Source organism: Tympanuchus pallidicinctus, unplaced genomic scaffold, assembly GCF_026119805.1.
Source record: "Tympanuchus pallidicinctus isolate F22 unplaced genomic scaffold, pur_lepc_1.0 scaffold6, whole genome shotgun sequence".
In the NCBI taxonomy this organism is placed as follows: Eukaryota; Metazoa; Chordata; class Aves; order Galliformes; family Phasianidae; genus Tympanuchus; species Tympanuchus pallidicinctus.
The window spans coordinates 44,887,899-44,904,431 of NW_026294780.1; the positions used below are offsets into that span (position 1 = coordinate 44,887,899).

At 38.6% G+C, this 16,533-nt stretch overlaps 2 long non-coding RNA genes across 34 annotated transcripts in view; one reads left to right on the forward strand and one right to left on the reverse strand.

Annotated features, from left to right (window-relative positions):
• The window catches only part of LOC128071673 (uncharacterized), an 87,649-nt gene that overhangs the window by 42,784 nt on the left and 28,332 nt on the right, over positions 1–16,533 (reverse strand). The gene's annotated exons all lie outside the window — the stretch shown is intronic.
• LOC128071672 (uncharacterized) overlaps positions 1–16,533 on the forward strand; it is a 67,826-nt gene that overhangs the window by 3,309 nt on the left and 47,984 nt on the right. For 22 of the 26 annotated variants that reach the window (XR_008201957.1, XR_008201940.1, XR_008201941.1 and 19 more), the window contains exons 2-5: positions 1,497–1,570; positions 3,995–4,065; positions 7,388–7,594; positions 7,722–7,803. This is a non-coding gene — a long non-coding RNA (uncharacterized LOC128071672). The other 4 variants (XR_008201958.1, XR_008201956.1, XR_008201955.1 and 1 more) reach the window with 3 other exon arrangements.

The following is a 16,533-nucleotide window of genomic DNA, read 5'->3' on the forward strand; positions in this document are numbered from 1 at the left end:
ACAGCTGACACGAGGCTGTAATCTGGAGACCCAGGCATTTCTTTGGGAAACCTGGATTTAGGCCTTGGAGGATCTGGAGACCCTAAATCTGTCATTTAAAGTTCTATAGAAAATCAGTATTAGGTGGAAGAGAGGGACTTTCGGGGGGAATTCACCCCCAAATTCACATACACCACTGAGATGACATTCCCTCTGGCTTCCTATACTTGGGAGTTCCCTATATGGAACAAGCATCACACTTGGATATACCAAACTGCCAGGATCTGTCTGTGAGGTCACACAACCAAAGCAAGGTACTGATCTCCCTGAATGGCACAGGAGCTCCCAGCTCGTCAGGGGTGGTTAGAAAGCTGGAGGCCGTCTTTTGACCCAGGCACGCATTACTTTGCAAATTACCTTGCTATGTGTTTTTAAGATTTATTTTACAACCGTGAGGATTAGAGGAATTTGTTGTAATGAAAACTGGCATTGTGTCATTACTGTGTAACTGTGTAGCTGGATTCTTTGGTCTGCCTGGGTACTTGCATATTATTCCATTCTCTTCTGGTCCAGCTGCTAAGTGAGTTGCACCAAATGGAGGCCACCAAGGTACATCCAACATGGAGCAGTTATAATAACATTTTCAAGTAATTGCACATCAACTTATTATTTGGGTTCCCTGTTTTGGTATGGCATATGTGTGCATAGCCAGGGGAAATTCCAACTTTTTTTTTTTTTTAAATTTTTCTAATTTAAGCCCTGCCTTGCTTTTGGTGCTTATCCAGCCTTCTTTGCTGGATCCCTGTTAGAGATTTACCAAGGCCTCCCCTCAAACCTCTTCTGAAAGTTTGGTACTAAATTATTAAGTTTCTGCTTGATAATCTACTCTATAGTTGAACATCTCCTTTCATTTTTGACTTTTCTGCTTCTTTCTGTGGTCATTAAGTCTCTGATGTATCCTGACAAACATAGGATTTGGAATTCATTGCTTATGCCATTTCAGGTTGTCATGTAGCAAGGACCGAAGTGTGCACCATTTGTTATTGTACAGTCATTAGACTGCAATGGCAGTGAAAACAAAGTTCTGAATTTGCCATTTGAGAGCTGATCTAGGGATCCTTCTCTTGGTATTAAGGACTGTAGGAAGTATGTGCTAGATTAGGACGTACATCTGCTTTATTAAATTCCCTATATATTTTTTTTGCCCCCAGTGTCTAAGATGCTTCACACAGCATAAAGGCAGCTGGTATAATCCAAAGGTTGGGCTTACGATGCTTTTCTTAAGACCTGACAGTATTGACTCTAACACAGCCATAGGCCTGACCCATAAAGAACATATCCTTGAGGCCTCGGGAAACATTTGCTATTACACTTAGGTTCTGTGGTGAAGTTTTGCTAAATCGGCCTCGCTGTAACTTCTAAACATTGTAAAAATTCTTCTGCATGTTAGTGGTTGTGAAATGTGCTGGTTCGTTATCTGTGAAAACTGAAGCCCATTCTTTATGGATTAATTACAGCAGAGCAGTTGCCAAGTGATCTTCTCCACAGCACCCACGAACTTTGGCCTTACATGAAGAGGACTCATCAAATGGTGAGAAAATAAGTGTGGTTCTCAGGGCTATAAATTATTGAGGGGATGCTCTATTATTTTTTTTTTTTCTTGGTATCAATTCTGTTATTTAACTGGCATTAAAGTTAGATTGGTTTTGGTAGGGTAATTGCTGGGGCCAGAACCTGATTTCTCACCTTCCCACCCGCTATTTCGCTTGTTACTTTCTCAAGCTTTATCATCTCCTTATCCATCCTGGACTTTTCCAAATAATTGTTAGAGATACACTGAATTTATGAGCTATTTTTTTATTACTTGATTTAGCCTTAGTCCTGTGCATGTGCTCAGCTGTGTCCATAGGAGAATTTCTATCAGCACCACCAATCAGTGCAGCACAGCTCGGATATGCAGAATTGTTGGAAAGACTGAAACTCAGACTTTGCAAATATGTATTCCTGCATTTAATTGAAAAGCTACTGAAATTAGTACAGGAGTGAGAAGTCTGGAAATGCTTTAGCTAGCACTAATTTGTTTGCTTTTATGCTGTTCAATTCATTTCTTTTAAGACAGCGTGATGTAAATTGTTCATTTGCTTCTCTAGTTTCCTAATTTCTGGGAAATTTTGAAATCTGAGCTTCAAAACGTTTATAAAATTTTAGTAATGCTCATGATTCTCATAAAAGGAACAAAACGTTATTGTGTTTAACCATTTTGTGAGAAGGGAACTGAATCTAGAGAGGAACTAATTCTTTCAGTAACTCACTGCCTTAGTCAGGTCTTCAACCCTTGCTCTAGCTCCATACCAACACTAAGTAATGATTTTTACACATGGGATTATTATGCATGCATTTTAAAAAGAGAGAATTTCCTTTTTTATAGCTGTATGTGAAGGGTGGAATATTAGTAGCAGGAGAGGACATGAGAATGTGACTGTTAAGCACTGGTACTGGCTTCCTGGTAGTTTAGAGAGGTGACAGCTTAAAATAACGGTGTATACAATGATCTGCAGTTTAGGAGGCAGATCACAATGACCAGAAGTTCACAGGATGCTGAGAGATGTCCCTGAACTTTGTTGGTTCACTGTTTTGATTTCAGTGGCTCAATTTATGTTTTCCTCCAGTAACTGTGTTGTAGAGTAAGGAGTAAAAGGGGCAGAACCCTACTAGCAGCTTACGATCTCCACATTTCCTCCTCCATTTATGATTGCTACCACAGAGATTGGAATATTGGCTATTAACCCTCACCCTGCTCTCTACCAAAGCAGGACTGGAAGCTCAGGTGTGTTTACAAGGCAGAAGAAATGGTGAGCCCTTTATACCAATAACCGAATGACTTCTTAACTCTGTGTTAAGAATTACTACAGTACTGTCATCAAACACTGAACTAATTTAACCTTTGTCAAAGTTAGTTACCATTTTGCATATTAAAAAATGAGATTTAATACTTAAGCCAAAAAGAAGCAGCAGTTTTCAGGCAGAGTGCACTGAGATATAACCCAGAGGTCATTTATTTTTAATCCTGATTTAATTTTCAGTTTCTTTTTTTCTTTCTCGGGCACTTTCTTTAGTTTTCTTTTTGAAATCCATTTCCAGAATTAACTTTAAGCATTCAATTATTAGCGCTCTGCTTCACCAAACAATTAATCACGTACCTAAGTCATAATACTTGCACGAGGCCAGCTTGTAAGAGAGAAGTCTGAATGCACTTTAGTCCCTCACGTTTTGTACTTGGGTTTGCCTATCTGAGAACCAATAGGCTGGATTCAGCCCAAGTGTGAGTCAGCATGTAAGCAGGGTAAGGAGTTGGGGCTCGGATCTGTATGCAAGCTTGGTATTACAAAAGGAGTGAATGGTTTCAAGATGATTTACATTTGTTTTTTAAATTTAAGCACTTCAGTTGTTTAGCTGAGCAGAGTTTAGATACTCCATATGCTTAAAGTTAAATGCTTAAAGATAAGTGGCTTAAAGGTTTTCTAAAAGCATATTTGGAATTGATGTAATTCTTTTACTTCAATAGAAGTTGGATGGTTCTGAAAATCCCATTTTTATTACTCTGCTAAGAAAGTAACGTTGTTTCTTTTATTCCATCCCTTTTTTGTTAAGTCGTTTTCACTTCTGGTCCTGTTCACATTGTTTCCTTCTAACCTGTCCTGTAATGTCCAATTTTCTATTAACTTTGCTATGCTGACTATTCTTTGTCTCTAGAGCAATAGAAAGGCTATGAAGAGCACAGTGGGTGGCATTTTTCAAAAAGGGAACTGAGACTTGCTTGTTATTACAAATTATTCTCTAAATTGAGATAGTTAGGAAGCCAGGTAGCAGTAGTAGGATTTTAAGGTGATTCTTTAATAACCATTATGCTTACTCGTTGAAAAACAAAGCAGAAAAACCCACTGACTAGATTGATTCTTTAAAGTTAATATCAGTGTTCTGTTACTAAGCTGTGTGTCACTGAACTTTTCTTAAGCCTTGGGAGATACAACACAGAATTGGAAGAGAAGCATGGATCTCCACGGAGGGCAGTCCGCTGCATTCTTGGTAAGTTCAAAACATATGTATAAATTTGTATTTCTGTTAAAATTTCACCTTTATGAATTGACATATATTTAGGGTGCTTTGCACAGGGACAAAACAAAGGCAGTTTTATGGAAACGGTCTCTGTTCTGTGGATTCTTTCATACTCTCACCCTGTAAAAATCTGTGTTGTGTTATAGCTGAGTTTGTGGTGTGACTCCTGAATGAAAACAGTAAATAACATAAAATTCATAGTTGTTTTCACAATGATTATACAACTGTGTTTTCATTCTCACTTTCTGAATAAAACAAGATATATAGCAATGAGTTTTCTCCCAGTAACTTTTCAATCCACTGCTTCATTTGAGCCGTATTTGATACAGAGATAGAGGTCACAAGGTCAAGTTTCTACAGTTTCAATGAAACTTAGTGGATGAGATTAGAAAAATGACTCAAATTTGTGCCCCCAGGACAGAAAAAGCTTCAGCATGGATATTTTCTATTCCATTCAACCTGCTGCCTTGCAAATTAGCATCACTGGTTGGTCCGACAGTCACAGTGTGAGTTGCTCCCAGTAGTGAGAAGTTGGTGTTTTGTGAAGAAATTTAGGGAAATTATTTAGGAGGGAGCGGGAATCCAGCCAGGGTAATGTCAGTTTGGGATTGCTCCACGAGTATTTTGGGGCATGTGCAAGCACATTAGGAAGTAACTAGACTTTGTTACTTTTCTGGTCATGAAAGAAACCCTTGTTTTTGCAGTCTCTTCCAGTCTCCCAAACCAATCGTGTATCCTTCAACTTCATGGTGGTCTGTACCTAGGTTAGATGCGTGTTTTTCCTATCCTTGTCAGAGAAGGGAATTGTTGAGGCATTTTCAGTATTTCATTTCTTTGATGGTTTGAATGTCAGCTCTGAGATATGTGTCAAATTTGTAATAGTGTTTTTAGCTCTTCTCAGAAACTGACTGTCATTTGGACTGCAGCTATGTGTCCCTGACCTCTCCTACAATCTGCACTCTGGGAGCAGTGCATTGTATTCCTGTTAACTTCCTTATTGGAGAAAGATGTGGAGCCAGGCAGCGGGGCAGAAAGCGGTATTAGGATCTGGCTGCATAAATTACCACATTGCACTGCATCTTGGATAATGCCAGTGTTTCCCAAACTTCGTAGTCATGGGCTCCTAGAGAACTGACTGTCCCCAAAAGTATAGTCTGCTCATTCTCAGTCAGTAAGAAATGGTCCATTACACTTGCCAGATGTACCAGCTCATTCAGGTAGGCTCAGGTGTTGGTTCACACTTGCAGGCTCAAGCAGGCTAACGTGATGGATGTCTGGTATTTGTAATTTTTTTCTATGTAACATTAGATGGGAGAAGCATTCAAGGCCAGGCTGGATGGGGCTTTGAGCAACTTGGTCTAGAGGGAAGTGTCCCTGCCTATGGCAGAGGGTTGGAACTACATGATCTTTAAGGTCCCTTCCAACCCAAACCATTCTATGATTCTGTGATTCTATATCTTAAGACACTTTTTGAACAGAGTTTAGAGCTGGAGCACTGATCTTTAAAAAGAGTTGAATTTTTCATTTTAAGTCATGCATATAAACCAAAAGTTTTAAAGAGAATAAAAGGAGAAGAAACATTTCAAATTCAATAACTTCTAAGACAACTGCCTTGAAACTTGTTGTAATGCTTGTATGTTGAAATGTGGATTTCAAATTTTTGCTTGTCCTTCTGCCCAGTTAAAAGCTTTAAGCCTGGCAAGGAACAAAAAACTGTGATACTCTTCTCCATTTTCTGTTTGTTTACAAGTCTGCTGTTTGACAAAATCACAGCCAGTAAGAGAACAACTGATTGCTAAAACAAAACAAAACAAAACAAAAGTAGAGAAGAAAAAAAGACTGCATTCTGTCTTTATGGAACTCCTGATTCTTCTGTTAGAGTGTCAGATCCTTTAATGTGTTCTTAGCTTTAAATATTGTTGTTTCTTTAATGGTATCTAAATTAAAGGAATGAAGAAGTGTCTTCAGCATGTTTCTAGGATCTAGTTCTCATATCCTTTATCATCAGTGCTCTTGCACAGTGTCACCAGTTAAATATTATTTCTTGGAAACCATAGTTAATGTGTTTGTAAATGTTTTATGATATAGAAAAGCACTGCAACTGAAAATAAAATGCCTTTTAAAGATCAACATAGATGTATTTTTAATAAGAACAGTGAGGTCAAATCATAAATGTTAAGTTTTGTGTGAATGGCAAAGAGGTGGTATGTATTTGTTTAACATTACATTTGTATTTCCTGCATTTTAAATAGTTTTCCGTAGGAACTTAAATTTAGGAAATGATTGCAGTTGATTTTTGTAGGGATTTTTTCTTTAAAAAAGATCACTTTTAGTCTGCTGAAATTGACTGCTGTTTATCCTGTGTTTTCAAATAGTATAGTCTTCAATGCTGCTATATGTGGCCAGATGTTTTCATAGAATCACAGAATCACAGAATGGCCTGGGTTGAAAAGGACCACAATGCTCATCCAGTTTCAACCCCCTGCTGTGTGCAGGGTCACCAACCAGCAGACCAGGCTGCCCAGAGCCACATCCAGCCTGGCCTTGAATGCCTCCAGGGATGGGGCATCCACAGCCTCCTTGGGCAACCTGTTCCAGTGCGTCACCACCCTCTGTGTGAAAAACTTCCTCCTAATATCTAACCTAAACCTCCCCTGTCTCAGTTTAAAACCATTCCCCCTTGTCCTATTACAATCCACCCTCATAAACAGCCATTCCCTCTCCTGTTTACATGCTCCCTTCAAGTACTATGAGGCCACAATGAGGTCTCCCCAGAGCCTTCTCTTCTCCAAGCTAAACAAGCCCAGTTCCCTTGACCTTTCTTCACAGGAGAGGTGCTCCAGCCCTCTCCTCATCTCAGTGGCTCTCCCCTGGACCTGATCCAAGAGCTCCACATCCCTCCTATGCTGGGGGATCATGATCATGAAGACCTCAGAAATTCACTGTCTCCCCTGTATGCTGATTTTAAGCAGACTTAAACACTAAGAAGCAACTATGACAATGGCTTTTTATAAAGTAATAATCAAAAATACATCTAAATTTCTCCTTCAAATACATATCAGTAAAAGTTCCCATAATGTGCTGCTGCTACATGTAAGGCCTGTAAGCAATTTTAAGTCAACATTCTGTAAAAAAAAAGGAACTAAAAATTCCTATAAATAACGTACAACTTAAAGATGTATGGAACTCCTTTATTATGTGCTAAATGCTGTAATAAAACAGGCTATCAGAAGGTTTTGCTGCGTGTTACTAATTTGAATTTCTTTTTTTTTTTATCCCAATATTTTTGCAGGTGTGTGGAGGAACGGGTCCTGTGCTCACTGTTGTTACTCCCACATAGGCGGACTCTGTAACTGATTATATGTGGGTAGGGCCCTATTGAAATTAAGGAGATTCTGCAGTAGTGCGGGGTTCTGTTTGTGTGACCCCACTGTGCCTTCTTACTGTGAATTCTGTCAGTGTATCATGGGTTGTGCTGGAACCTGCCTTTTGGGATAATGTAAGTTCTGCTTTTCCCCCAACTGTACTTTAGACGTGAAATAATCATTAAAAAAAAAAGAAAAAAGTGTTGAATTAGAAAATAAATATAATTTACATGCATTCTTTTAATTATGTTTTTTTGGCAGTACCAAATAATATATTCCTCAAAACTTCTTAATGGCACTGAGGCTTTGTGGATAGTTGGTCACATGATGAGAAAATTCAGCTGTAAGTACACTGAAATGATTGAATTTTTCAATAGTTAGTCTTTGCTGATGTTGACAAGCTTAATAATGATAAAAGGGTTAATCAAGAGGTGTGATTTATGTGCGACCCTGGTTCTTTTTAGAGCATACAGACAATATATATCCATTAGGGATATGATTATTCTTGGGTAATTTACCACGTGAACCTGGAGTCCTTCAGCACTGCTGTTAGGTAGGGAGTTTAAATTTCTTTATTTCCTTTGCTTTCAGAACAATGTGCTTCTGACCTGCTCTCTATCTTCACCCATAAAATTTTCCAAATTTATAGATCTATAAAAACTGTTTATGCCACCAGTATTTGGGTAGCTACTGCAAGCAGATTTACTAACATAATTGTCTTGCTGAGTTGAACGTTGAAGTGTTAATAAATACATACTTATGTTCATGTCAAAGTAACTTGCTTAAATTAAACTAAACTGATCTGACGTTATGAGTGGCAATTTGATCACACATGCTGATTAATTATAGTCTTCTTAGGCAAGAACTATATATTTTATTTTAGCTAAGCATCCCGTGCTTAATCAGTAATAATTATCCATACCCTCTGTCAGTGGATTCACCCAAAATAACTATAAATGTACTTGTATATTGAAGAGGAAGTTTTTTTCTTGTATCTATGGGTACAGGCATTGCTATGACTCGTATTTTTATATCCAGTGAGCAAAAATTATGTGTAGGTGTTTTACCTGTGTAACGCTAATGGCTTTATAAACTCCATGCCCTTTTTTATGATGGTGTATTTCCTTTCTGGTATTCAAGTACAAAAATGTTCTGAAGGCATTCTTATATCTGGAAAATGGAAGAACTAGAATTGGTATTGAATTTGTGAATAATTATTAATGAAGTGTAAAGCTGTAGAGGTTTTGTAGGCATGGCCAATTAGAGATTCCTCAATGTAGAATAAAGATGCAAATAGTGATTGGGTAGTAAAGATTAAGGGATTGTAGAATTGTTTTTTTGCTTGGCACAAAAGTAACATGCAATGAATTTGAAGAAAGAGCAAGACCAAAGAAGAAATCATTAACAGATCAAAAACAAATTGAGAGTCCAATTAACAAAGAAACGAACAAACAAAACACAAAAAGAAACAAGGAACTGAACAGAAGAATATGTGGCAGAAGGAGAACTGAAATGTGTAGCTACTGGTACTTTTCATTTCATCAAGTATCTGGTTGATTTACCTATCTATTTAATTCAAAACTTTCAGCAAATGTCTTTCTCTACAGTTCTCTGCAATTTTTTTGGAGAGGTTGTGTGGGCTTTGGAGAGTTAGTGATTGTGAATTACTTGTATAAAAAGAGTATTTGAGATGACAACTGCAACTAAGAACAGCGGTCAGTGGTCTACATATGCTAAAATGTGGCTAGTGCTAAGCAGAAGACAGAGTTTCTTGTTCGAACTGATAACCATGTTAAGTTTTAACATCTGGAAGAGAGCTCAAAACACAATGTGATTGTTTTTGTTGCGGGATGTTTGGTGCTTCTTTTATAATTTCTGAACACGAAATGGAGTTATTTTTCAATATGAGATGAAACCATTATTTGAGAACATTGAAAGTTTCTTTTGATTAATGAGAACACTGAATATTTCACTTTGCATCTAAAATCTTGATTTTTTTTTTTTTTTTTAATGCATAGTTCTAATAGTTAACTGTTCTCATCTTTCAGTTCTATGTGCCATATTTATTCTTACTTCCCCTAAGTTGTGCAAAGGAAGGAAAAGGAGAGAGAGATCAGGTGATTGCACAACAACCAAACCCAGTCTCCTATGTTCACAGAATCACAGAATGACCCAGGTTGGAAGGGAGCTCAAGGATCATGAACCTCCAACCCCCTGCCACATGCAGGGCCACCAACCTCCCCATTTAATACTGGACCAGGCTGCCCCGGGCCCCATCCAACCTGGCCTTCAACACCTCAGGGACGGGGCATCCACAACCTCTCTGGGCAGCCTGTGCCAGCACCTCACCACTCTCTCTGTAAAGAACTTTCCCCTGACATCCAACCTAAATCTTCCCTCCTTCAACTGAAAACCATTTCCCCTTGTTCTGCTTTTATTTACTCTTTCAAAGAGTTCCCTCTCCACAGCAGATTAAAAAAAAAAAAAAAAAAAAAAAAAGTACCTCAGAAAAGATCTAGTTTCAGAAGAGAAAAAGAAGCAAGGTGATATATTAGTCAGTGGGGTATGAGGAGTCCCCTGGATGTTTCATGTGTCCAAGTTTTTCAGTCATCTCCATGGAGGGCAGCTCACACACATCTGACTGCATCTCCTGCCTGAGAAAGCAACTCCCTGTGCTTTGAGAGAAAGAATGCAGGAGCTTGGCTCTGTTCTGCTTAAGGTAATGCTGCTACAGAATACTGTTTGGAAGAAAAGGAACTCTGAAATGTCTCCTGCTGTAGGTCGCAGTACTCATGGCTGCTAACCCCTGTGGTTGAGCACCTGATCTGCTTGTTTCTTTGGTTCAACCCATTCTGTGCTGTTGTAAATAACTAAAACTAGGAAACAGCAAGAAAGCAGACATGAAGAGATTCTGTTGATGCAGACATGAAGAGATTCTGTTGATGTTGGTGGAATATAGGGTGTGGGCATTTGCTACATGGGCACACTTTGTGTAGATTTGGGAATACTTCAGGAGCTGGAAATACCAAACTAGAGCAAAGGAGAGTAATTTTCCTTCGGTGGCAAGCTGAAATGATAGCGTTGGTTCTACACAATAACAAGGAAGAGGAAAGGAATGTGCCTGAATGTTCACCATGTTAGTTGTTTTAACTTTACGCTGCAAGATCTTTTTCTCCACTGCTGTTTGTGCTTGGCTTGTATCACGACTGTCCTGTCTTTGAGCTGGATGTAGCATGTTTTTGTTTGCTGAATGAGGCACCCATCAAATTACAATTATTCTTCTTCAACCCTTGAAAGTTAGAACATGGTAGCTCAGGTAGCTGTAATAGCCTAGTAATAAATGTGGCGTGAAAGAATCTTCTCATTTCATAGTACAGGAAGAACAGTGTTTTCTGTGTCACTTCATATACCTCCTCCCATCTTCTTTTCTACTCCTAAGCAGATCTAATGCATGAAAGTTTTCTTCAGTGTTGTCCTCAGTTCTTTATTTCCAGTTACAACTTTTGTTAGTAATTTTTTTGTATTTAGGTTGGAGTCCTCACAAAACTCTCTGCATCCTCAGTAAATGACACCATCATACTGTTGTTTGCTTTAAGTCATCAAATCAAGGCGAAATCTTAGTTTTCAAAATCTTTTTCCAACCCTTCAGGGATGCTCTTTCTTCTCTGTTGGTTGCTTGTATTTTTCATCCAGGTTTTCAGTGGATCATATCTTTATTAGAAAATCTTCTTTTGCCTTGACAAATGTAGTCTTGTCATTACGTGTTCCAAGTGCTGCTGTAAATATCAGTTTCCAAATTTATTCCTTTGCTTTTTAAACTTCCTCCTTCAATTTAAAGCAGTAAAGATAAGCTATCTGTCTTTGTTTTCAAGGCCCATCAAGACTACTTCTACCTGATACTTTTCCTTCAATATCAAGAGGTTGACTAATTTTGATCAACATATGATGCCAGCTTCCATCATTCAGTTGTTAAATTTTCACACTGGATACTTTCTCCTCAGCTGCCTCTCATGTACTGATTGACTCCTCCATGAACAGAACTGTTTGCTGTCTTCCTTTAATATCTTCTTAGAAGCTTTATGTACTATGAAATTTATGACAATCCAACTAGAAAATAAGTGTGTTGTACAAGTATGCTAATACCAATGCTTGTCGCAGTAATACTTTGCCTTTGTACTCTGCAGTAATCTCTGTTGTCTCTTTACGTAGAATTCAAGCATGTAGACTTTTTGTTGTATGCTTATTCAGCATAATGAGAAGTGATCCAGGCTGTAGCCTTCTAGGATTTGTTGTAATACAAATAAATAATAATTGAATACTCAGTAGATACTGCAGTGTAGCCATTGGATTCTGCTGAGCCTTGGGTCACATCATATTTGATGCAGAGATAAGGTGCTCCAAATAGAGGCCTCACAAAAGGGAGAGAAGTGAGTTTCAGCCAACACAGAAAATGCTAGCACCCCAGAGGTCTTCTCAGCTGTCAAACCCAAGTCAATATCTACTGGCATTGTGTCCAGAAAGCATCCCTCTTTATCTTCTCCACAGCATTAACAGCAGACTCTCCCTCCTCAGAGGAAGTTAATGTATTACAAAATTCTCCAGTGTATACAAGAGATTAAAGGACTTCATATACTTCCATAGTGTCCTTCTGCTCCTTAGTGCATTCCCTTCCTGACACAGCTTCTCTTGGCACAGAAATCTTGAATAACCACAGGCCATTCTGTTGGTCAGTCCTTGTCAAATGCCACTTGGTTCTCTGTTGAGAAGGAGCCCACACTAGTTTTGATTCAGTATCTAGGTACATTTTTGCCTCATATTGCTCTGTTTCCCTGGTACCTTGAAGATAATGATTATTCAGAAGAGTGGTAAGTGTGAATTACAACAGGAATTCTTCAGGTATGTCAGTGTTTCTGGAAGTGGGCCTGCATGTGTCCCTTTTCCTTCTTTCAAAGTGACACCAAAATGGCAGCGTACAGATGATAACAGAGATGATGAAATGTTAGTGCTTTGCTGACAGAGAGACGATAGATTGGTCTGTTGGGCTCTATATGCTAACTAGTCAAATAAGTTAAATTTATCAGGCTAAACCATACAATGTAATTACAAATGGTTCCATATCTGAATAGGAGAAGCCTGGCAAGAGCTCTGAACGAGCTGACAGAGTGGACACAGTACTGCAGTACTGAAGTACTGCAGGAGGCCAGAGTGGCTATACAGCTAAGCTTGATAGTAACAAGAGTTTTCAGTTTTCAGAGTATGGTCTGGATAAGCTTAACATTAGGCCATCATGCATAAGCTGTGTTTTTAACTTCCATCAAGGGCTAACTTTTTAGCAAACTATCTAGAGAATCCAGTAGAATGGGGACTGCTCTTGATTTTGTTTAGATTAGTAACAGGACTTAGTTGACAAAGTAACTATAGGAAAGACAATTGGTAGTGGCAGATACCAAACTGAAGTTTGTCACATTTGTGTGAGAGAAAATGATGAAAATAAATAAACAATCCAGTATTGTTTAACTGTAAAAAGTAATTGCATACCAATGAAGAAATCGTTCAAGTAAAAATTAATAAGAGGCCATGAGAGACACAGAGTGTTTGTTTTCTAATTCTGATCCAAGTGAATAAGAATTCATGACAACTGAGAAGTAAGGGAAGTTACTAGGAATAAATAGGCGTTTTTCAAAGAGTGAAATTCAAACAAGCAAAGAAGAGAAGAGCTTCCCATTCTGGGAAGCTAAGCGTAGATCTGTTGTAAGGAGGGACAAAAAGATTTTGAGGAGAAACAGGCTAAAAGCAAAAAGTAAAATCTATAAGCATTAATTTTTCAGTTAATTCTGTTAGCAGGACACTGAGTTCAAGAGATAGAATATTTAAAGGCAAAGCCATTGCAGAAAGAAACATATGGACAAACCCTTGCATTGGCAGTTCATTCCAGGGAGATTAGGAACAGTCCCATATAAAAGTTGTTCTTTATAAGAAGTATTTCAATTTTTAAATACCAATAAAAGATTCTTGAACAACTTGATTAAATAGGCACTAGCAGATTGCCAGATAGCACGTTGTTCCTTCAGTAGTTCTAGAGAAATTCAGAAATGAAACTGGTTATCTGTGAACTGTGTTGTATAATCCATCATTTAAATTGGTGTTGCTGACAAAGGAATGGAAAGCAGCAAATGTGACACCATTTAAAAAGGTCTCTAGGGATGATTGTGGACTAATGTACTAATAAGTCTGACTTCTATGGCAGGCAAAATGCCAGCAAATGTGATAAAGAATATGATTACTAGGAACATGGATACCTTTTTGTACAAGGTAGTTTTGTCTTATGGCTTTGCTTGTTACTTGAAGCAGTAAACAGGTACATGGGAGTAGGTCACCCAAAAATTTTTTAAAAAGGTCTGTCACCAAAGAATGTTAACACAGTGAAGTGTTGAGATGTGTAAGATTCCTTGTGGATTAATAAATGGTTACAAGATAAAGACTATAGCAACTAATGGGTGGTTTTAATGACACCACCTCCCAGCAGTTTGTACTGGCACATTTTCTGGTCCACCTGTCCCTAAATGGTATGAAAAAGTGCAGTGATAATGCTTAGAGATGATAAAAGGCTACTGTGCATTTGGAGTCAGAGCTGACGTTGGCCCTGAAGAGCTGCAGAAGGATCTCACAGCACGGGCTGTGGTGCTGCAGGAGCCACAGCCATCCCAGAGGCCAGGTATGGCTGACCCACTGTTAAACCAGACCTGTCAGCAGAGAGGGTCATCACCTCCTCATCTGCCAGCTCCGCAGGCTGCAGCCAGCCCTGCTGTTCAGGAGGCAGGGACTTGCAGCTGTTCTAACAGGGACTGCAGCGTGGAAGTTCTACTTCCCTATTTCTTAGGGTTTCACAGCCTTAGGTGAGCTTGAAATTCAGACTTTGATCTTGGAATTCCTGCCTGTCACAGAGGTGAAGTTTAATTGTTAAGCTGATGGGTGCTGTCCGGGTGCTGTGAAAAGCCTGGTTTCTCAAGCCCCTTCCTAATGTTTGTGTGGATTTTTAGCAGCTCCTGCTGATTTCCTGAAGTCATTCTGAATGGAGTTGAGGCAAAATGGTACTTGAAACAAAGGAGTCATGCTGGCATACTAGTCGGTTTTGAGCACTGATGAGAATTATGAACAATATAGACATGGATGATGAAGATGTGGCATAGCTATTGAGCAGTAACTGAATCAAGATTCTTCTTTTTGGAAAAACATTGGCTGAGGAGTAATAACATAAGGAAGATCTCTGAAACCATGAATATGGGGAAGTATTTAATAGCAGACTCTAACTCTCTATTTCTTAGGACAGAATAACAAGGAGCCCTTGGTCACTGTTTTCTGTATCTTAGGTGTCCTTTAAGGCAGCAGAAGGTACCAGTTTCATCTGCTGTAGCTTTGTGGCACAAAACTGCACATCTCTGTTTGTCCTGGATCAGCCGTGGCCAAAATCCAACCCGTGTAGAATTACAGCTTTTCTGTAAATAAAAGTTTGTAGGCCTTATTGTCTGATGATAAGTTTTTAAATATGAATCAAATGTAAATTGGTCCCTTTTTCCTAAACCTGAATATATATATATATATATATATATATATATATATATACATATATTTATAAATATTTAAACTATGCTTCTGTCTAATCCTGTGTCTGTAATGTTATGGTCATACTGGCCTTGCTTCTGTTTACAAATGTATGGGCAAAGGCGAATGTCAGTTTGCTGCTACTTCAGAAAGCCAGAAGCAAATAGCAGGTCCTAAAATCAATCTTAGGGGAAATCAGATAGAAGAGCAGAAATGATTAAAACAGCAACCAGAAGTTCTGGAGGGAGGGAGGGAGGGAGGGAGGGAGCAGGGAACATCATTGTATTTCTGAAATAGCAGGAATGGTTTCCAAGCTGTGGTCTGCTAACCCCTGATGGGCTACAAGGTAACTTGGATAGGTTGAACAGCAATTGGGCTAAACCATATCTAATGGTGTTTTAAACAGCCCCTTCAATTAGAAGTTTTATCAGGTGGGCGTGTGCTGTTTTGTGAAAAATGTTAAGGGCTGACAGCAATCACTTGCTCCAGAAATTTGGGCTCTGCTCTTCTGGTGTGTATGAAAAGGTAGAGAGCGCTGCCTGCTTTTTCAACATCAGATAGGCCGCGTGCCTCTGCAGGAGAAGCAGCAGCAAGAGGTTCCCGGAGGGAGCCAGGAAGATCAAGCTGGTAGCAGTAACCTTGTGTTCCACCACGTCCTTCCCAGGAACTAGTAACAGAACTGCTGCTTTTTTAACTGTTGCCTTGTCCTGAGTATCACTAACAGTCTTTGCTCCTCTTCCTTTCCATCTGCGCTCGTGAATAGTGGATTTAGTGGCTTGAGAAGTGAGGATTGGATCCCCATCGCACAAAGATTAGACTTCTCAATCAAATGAAAAAATATATACAGCTTTGAATGCTTTTCTGATTTTCTATGAACATCAGCAGGTGCAAACTTTTCTTCTGAGTATTAGCTTGTCTTATTACAAGATCAGTTTATTACTCTAAAAAAATCCACTTCTGTTTGACTGTGCTCTTTAATTTACATAAGCTGTCTGGATGGTAATTGTAAAAACCTTCCTCTTCCTCCTATCAAGCCTCCTATTCTTAATGTTATCCACACTGACAATTTTCCAGAATCGTAATGTATTTATATTAGCTATGCTTTCAGTTGCCCCAATGTAGGTTACTTTCTGTCGTCAAAAATGCCATACAAGCACATCAATAAATAATTTGCGGAGATTATATCTTTTCCAACATATTGTGCATCTTTTTAGTAACCACAGTGGTGTTGAAGTGGAGAAATTATAATATTATTATAAATCATAAATTCAAATTATAAATCTTATTAAAATGGTATAAATGTGTTTATCCTGAAGAAGTCTATTGTCTAATCTAAAATTAGATTGTAGCATATGTGTTATATGAAATGTAAACAAAATAGTACTGGAAACAAAAGTTACAGTAATAATGTTCTAAGGGAATTAAAGTAGTTTGTCAGGCTAGCATGCTCTGTGTAACCCTTTTTGTTGCA